The 6,000-nt window shown below is 42.4% G+C and overlaps 1 protein-coding gene across 5 annotated transcripts in view; it reads right to left on the bottom strand.

Moving 5' to 3' along the window:
* PRKD3 (protein kinase D3) overlaps positions 1–5,419 on the bottom strand; it is an 87,031-nt gene extending 81,612 nt beyond the window's left edge. The window contains exon 1 of one of the 5 annotated variants that reach the window (XM_027555014.1): positions 5,213–5,419. The gene's annotated coding sequence lies outside the window, so the exon portion shown is untranslated. Of the gene's footprint in view, positions 1–4,720; positions 4,852–5,212 lie in introns of those variants that run through there. The other 4 variants (XM_027555018.1, XM_027555015.1, XM_027555017.1 and 1 more) reach the window with 4 other exon arrangements.
* Between the last annotated feature and the right edge of the window lie 581 nt (positions 5,420–6,000).

Consider the following 6,000-nt stretch of genomic DNA (forward strand, 5'->3'; position numbering starts at 1 on the left):
AGAAACCTTTAGGAGAGTGCCTTAGAACTCTGGCCTTGATCCTGTATTATTTTTGATTATTTATAAGATTATAAAGACATGGAAAACATGCTTATAAAATCCTCAGATTGTACAGTCTGAGAGAAATAAACTAAAATTCAAGTGAACTATAACAATGACAAGTGTAAAGCTCTGCATTTCAAAAGTTAAATGTGCAATACTGAAATGGAGAAATGCTGACTTAGAACCTGTTCATTAGAGGAGTTATCAACCCAAGAGTTTAACAGCAGCTGCTATTAATAATATGGGTGACTATAACATAAACCCAAATCCCAGGGACACTGAGAACACATCAGCATCAATCAGAATACTGGTTGCTAATCAGGTTACATTACCACAGTTACATTTTAACCGTTACATTACCACGGTTAACTTTTTTAAAGGCTGTATTGATTTTCAAAAACAACAGAGTATATATCCAGATTAAGGTGAAGACAATGTCATGTGACAAATTATGCATAACAAAAATGAATAAAATGATGGTCTTCAAATATCTGAAAAGGTGTTAAGAGAATAACTGTTTTTTCCCCTATTTTTAAATGGATGATTTATTTATTTCTTGTTCTTGGTGACAATATATTCACTTATGAAGTATTATCCCTACTTACACCACACGCCCAAGAAGCTGAGTTGATGGACAACTTGTGGACACAGAGCAAACGTAAGATTAAGGAATTAACAGAATAATTGGTTTATTCAGTATCACTGCAGACGGCAGAAATAGAATGAAGACAACAGCACTATTTACTTACCCTACAGGATGTTACTGAGGACTGCGCGACTATATGTACAGCACACTTCTGGCTTATCGGACTGCTCAGTAAGTTTTAGCAATTTTCATAGTAATTAAGAGTAAAGAATTAATAATTAAGCTCCCACTTTACATTAAACTCTGCAATTAAGATATACTTTATTAAACCCTTGCTATGACCGCAGGGGAGCTGTTTAAGTGTTTTACAGAAAAGAAGCCAGAGTTTCAGAATAGTTGCTTGCCCATGACTACACAGCTGAAAGTGATGGAACTGCAATTCACATCCAAGTTCCTCTGACTCCAAAGACCATGTTCTTTATACTATTTCATGTCACCTCCAACAATCTGGAACACGTTTTCTAAACATACATACCTGACTTGAGTAGTTTCCAAAAGCTGAACAAACTTCATAAAAACATTAGCAAAATATCTATGAATAATACTGCATGCAGGTTAAATACTTTAAATTACAAGATACTGCTGTGTTCAATAATAATAATTTATTTTTGATGGCTGTCTTCCCACTAAATTTCCAAATAATACCTGCTAATGTTAGCTAAATAACAGTACTTGTCTTATGATTACAATCAATGATCAGTACTATCAATAACCACTGGTAAACTATGTCTTATTTTTATATTAAAGTATTTGTTAAAGTTTCAGCATGAACACAAATAGAAAAAACTAAGTGAGCTGTCTTAGCTTTTGCCCACTCATTCCGTTTTCCCTCTCCCTGTTTTGTTTTATGAACCTTGATTTGATCTGAGATATAGCATTAAACTATTAAGACTAAATACTAAAAAAATCTAATACCTCTAATTTATTTTGTCTTTATGCTTCAATCACAAAACAAATAGTACATTTTACTAATTTATAAATCAATTAGATATGTTTGTTCCTAATAGCTATGAGTTGGCAAGCATTTTTATTTGAAACATCTCAAATACTCTTTTGGGGAATTATCTGTCATATATTTTATTCAAATGAGCATATAATCTGTCACTATTGTTGAATGGAGTAAAAAAGTGGCATACTAAAGGAATCTTGAGTCCAATCTGCCCTATTATTACTACTGGGTAAAAACAAAGGCCCTGGAGGCTGGGGAACTTAACTGAGAGTTACTTCATGGTAACACCACAATTTGAGCTCTCTCTCAATCCTTCCCTACATTTACATTATCTCATTTCTTAGCAAAGCCTCTAATTATAAGAAGTTCAAAAGCAGCATTTTCATTCAACAAATGTGATGGATCAGATAGTAAAGAATCTGCCTGCAGTGTGGGAGACCTGGGTTTGATCCCTGGGGTGGGAGGATCCCCTGGAGTAGGAAATGGCAACCCACTCCAGCATTCTTGCCTGGAGAACTCCATGGACAGAGGAGCCTGGTCCATAATGTCACAGAGTCAGACATGACTGAGCGACTAATACTATACTTTATCATTTGCTAGACTGTTATGAGAAACTCTAGGGTTGTACGGCAGTGACCAAAACACACGTGGCTACTGCTCTCCCTGGAGCTTGTTGTGTGATGTGGGACACACGCATTAAACAAATATTCATATTAATAGTAAAGCAATTACAAATTATGAAAGGTGATATGACAGAGTATCCTGAGAGGACCTGATTTCAACTGAGGTCACAGGCAAGGCACCTTTAAGGAAGCTAAAACCTAAAGGATAAGTGGGAGTCAGGGAAACAGAGAGAGAAGCAAAGAGGATTCCAGAAAGACAAAACAAATCCAGCTAGTAAATACTCCAAAAGGGAAGCTCATTATTTACTGTAGCCAATGTCCTTCTTGTACTCAGTAAAGGTAACAGTGAAGAGGTACAACACTTTCTCTATTCAGAATAGCATAATATTTACCATGACTCTCTACTAGTAACAGGTTTTCCTGGATTGATTTAGTTTTGTGTGCTAGGAATGCTAACGAATGCAGATAATTTTTTTTCTTCTGTTGATAAGCACTGTATTCTTTTAATATGTAAAAAAGCATGTGGCCTTTTTCAGTGCAATACTTTACAGGTGTCCTGAAGTCAGTATCCATGTTCTACCTTGATACAGGCTTGATTTTGCTTAATAATAACCCTGATGGTGCTTTTATAGTGTATAAAAAAATCCAAATAACTTTATTGTTGGTTTTTTAAAAATCATAGTTTCTAGCAATTCCTCCATCTATTTATTTCCAAAAATGTAACTATTACCTTAGATTAATTAAGTACTACTCCTCCTAAGAGCTCAGCATTAACTAAACCGTTGCTGGTAAAATTCTGCTCATCTAAACCATGGGTATTTGCAGTTCAGTCTTTTCCACCGTCAGAGAGAACAGAGAGTAAGCACACCAAGTCCGCTCTCTCAAGCAGTGAAAAGTTTATCTGCTATTAAGCTTACAAACTTCCAGTCTACAAATTTATGTTGGGCTTGATGTATCTACATCACCTCTCTTTGCATCAGTGGTATCTGAGAAATCTGACTAGCTAACAGCCAGTGAGCTATTTCATACGTATGGTCTCTATAAACTGACCACAGAAGTGGAGAAAACTTTCTTCTACACTGAAATTAAAATTAAAACATTTCCAGAACATTATCTCAAGTTTTTTCATTAATGAGACAACTGCTCCAAAGAGGCTCACATACAAGTTCAATTTGAATTACATAATCAAAGTACTATCTGCACAGATTATGAATCACAAGCATGATTATTATTAAATCAAATTTAAAACTATATTAGCCAATAATTTCCCAATATCAAGTTCTGTAAAAGTAGTTTCTTTTTAAAATGAGCAATTAATATGGTAATATTTTCATCAACTTTAAATGACCATTTATTCTCTTTCCTCCTGTAGATTTTTCCAATTCTTATATAACTTTAAAAACCTAATGTCCGAAAACTTGATGTATTAAGCTTTTTAGGGGATATGGCAGTTTTTAGGTGAAACACGACCTACTAAGAGATATTTCTACTTGAAACAGGTCACCCCATGAAACTGAAAGCTTATAAAATTTATATATTTAAAAGACTCACTACGATTCATCTCAAGATAATAAACAAGTCAACATTCTTAACTTAGGATGGAAAACTGACTTGTCAAATATTCAAGTTCCTCTGACCAGGTCGACCACCATCTACATGACCTACTGAAGCAAAACCTAACACGAAGGCTTCTGTGACACGTTTTACATACTTTTATTAAAACTTGTAACTTCTTTTTGGCTGAAATGTCCATGCTTGCTCCGAATCCAGATGCTAACAGGAAGGAGAAGCGGGTTCCTCTATTAAGTAAACCTGGCCTAGACCTCAGTCGGGGCAACGAATCCAAAGATATCCCCCCACCCTCGCTGCATTCAAGTTGGTAAGTAAACTTGATCTAAGCAAAATTACAGCCGCTAAAACTTGAAGAACTTAAGCAGTAAGTACAAAGTAGAAACAGTATAAGAATAATACGATAATCGTTTCTAGAGTACAAATTACGGTCTTTTAAAAGTTTTCATTTGCCTCCACAGCTCATTAAGGCTGTGTCGAACCAAGTTCAGGGTGTAACTTATCCTTCCTAATCAAAGATGACACTGATAGTCTTATTTCCTGTGGGGACGGGTGTGGTTGAAGAGACAGTTACGTCCAAGCCATCAATCTGTGTATGGAAAAGTCTGCAGCTCTCACACATGCCGTCGCTCGATTTATATCCGTGCCTGCTGCACACGACAAGGCCTCTGCTTCTGACTGCGATGACTTCAAATAAAATCTCCAACAGGCAATCGAATAGTCTGTGGTTATTTTATTGCTCAAAGAAACAGACGCTCTCCTCAGTGCTTCATCTTAAGAAAAACCTCCCGGGGGTGAGACTGACTCGGAACAACGCGGCAACTTGCAAAACTAAACAAGAGTCAGGAAACTGGGGTGGGGGCTTACGTTCCCTAAGCACCAACGACTCACCACTTTGAGACGGCTGCAAGGAAAAGCGGTGTAAAGAAAAGGGAAAGGCTCATCCCGAATTCGGCAGCGTGAGTGCCGCCCGTCTGGCGTCGGGAGTAGTTGGGGAGGGGGGATCCGCTAAGAGATGGAGACCGAGGGGCCGGGCGCGGTGGTCGCCGGCGTACCGTGACTTCAAGTTGGCGTCGGCGCCCTCGCCGGAACTTGGCCCCATCTGCCGGCCGCGCCGGCGCCCCAGCTCGCCGGGGCGCCCACCGCCCGCTCTTCCCGCCGCGCACTCGGCCAACTTCCCGCCCAGCACCGGCGGCCGCCGCCCAGCCCGGCGCGGGGTCCGAGTCCCGCCGCCCTCGTTGCCGCCGCCGCGTGCGGACGGGTGGGGGAGGGGCGGCCGCCGCCAACGCCGCCTCACCCGACGGGCCGGGAGAACAAAGCGGCGGCCGCGGCGGCGCTAACTTTTTCGGTGTCTGTTCCGCGCTCCCCGAGGCGATTACTTACAGAGCCTGGCTCGGCCGGTCGTGAGAAAGTCCAAGCCTGCCAGCGTCTGGGTACTGGACCAGGAGCCAGCGAGGCTTCACGCGCCTCGCAGAATCCCGCCCGCCACAGGCGCCCCTTCTTCCCTCCCTCCCTCCGCCCCGTCCCGTCCTGAGGCCCGAGGGCGGGGGGCCGGGGCGTGCGAGACGGGGGCGCGCGAGAGGCGGGGGCGCGCGGCCGGCGCGGGGCCTGCCGGGAGCTGTAGTCTCCCCGCGAGCTCGAAGCCGTGGTGGCCGCGTGGGGCTGTGGCTTGACCCCGCGCGGGAGCAACAGGAGCTTCGGGTGCTTTCGTGCTCACTCTGCACCCTCCGAGATCCGGAGGGGCGCGACCGTGTACATATTCCAGTTACGCACTGTACTTGATACCCATTATTGCTACTGAACTGCCTTTTTCTCTTTTGTCCTCCGCTCTGATGTAGATGATGGTGGCAAGAGGGCAGGAGGTGGTGACAAGTCCGGAACTTGCTAGGGGTCTACAGTAGAGAACAGTTTCCACACTGAGGTATCTTCTCACTGCTCCTCCAGTTTCCCTCCCCAGTGCTTAGCCTTCAGGTGGCCACTTGGCACTGCATCCCAGGGTGTTCCACACCTAGGCAGACACATCCAGAGCCCTTCACCTAAAGCAGAATAAACCGGGTCTGCCTTCAGTATGTTTTGTGTATCCTACTTGTCCATCTTTAAACTTGAGTGTGTCCCCTATCATCGGAGCAAAGTGAAGTCAAGAATCATGGAACCTAGGCTTCCACGTGGCA

Source organism: Bos indicus x Bos taurus, chromosome 11 (assembly GCF_003369695.1).
Source record: "Bos indicus x Bos taurus breed Angus x Brahman F1 hybrid chromosome 11, Bos_hybrid_MaternalHap_v2.0, whole genome shotgun sequence".
Lineage (NCBI taxonomy): Eukaryota > Metazoa > Chordata > Mammalia > Artiodactyla > Bovidae > Bos > Bos indicus x Bos taurus.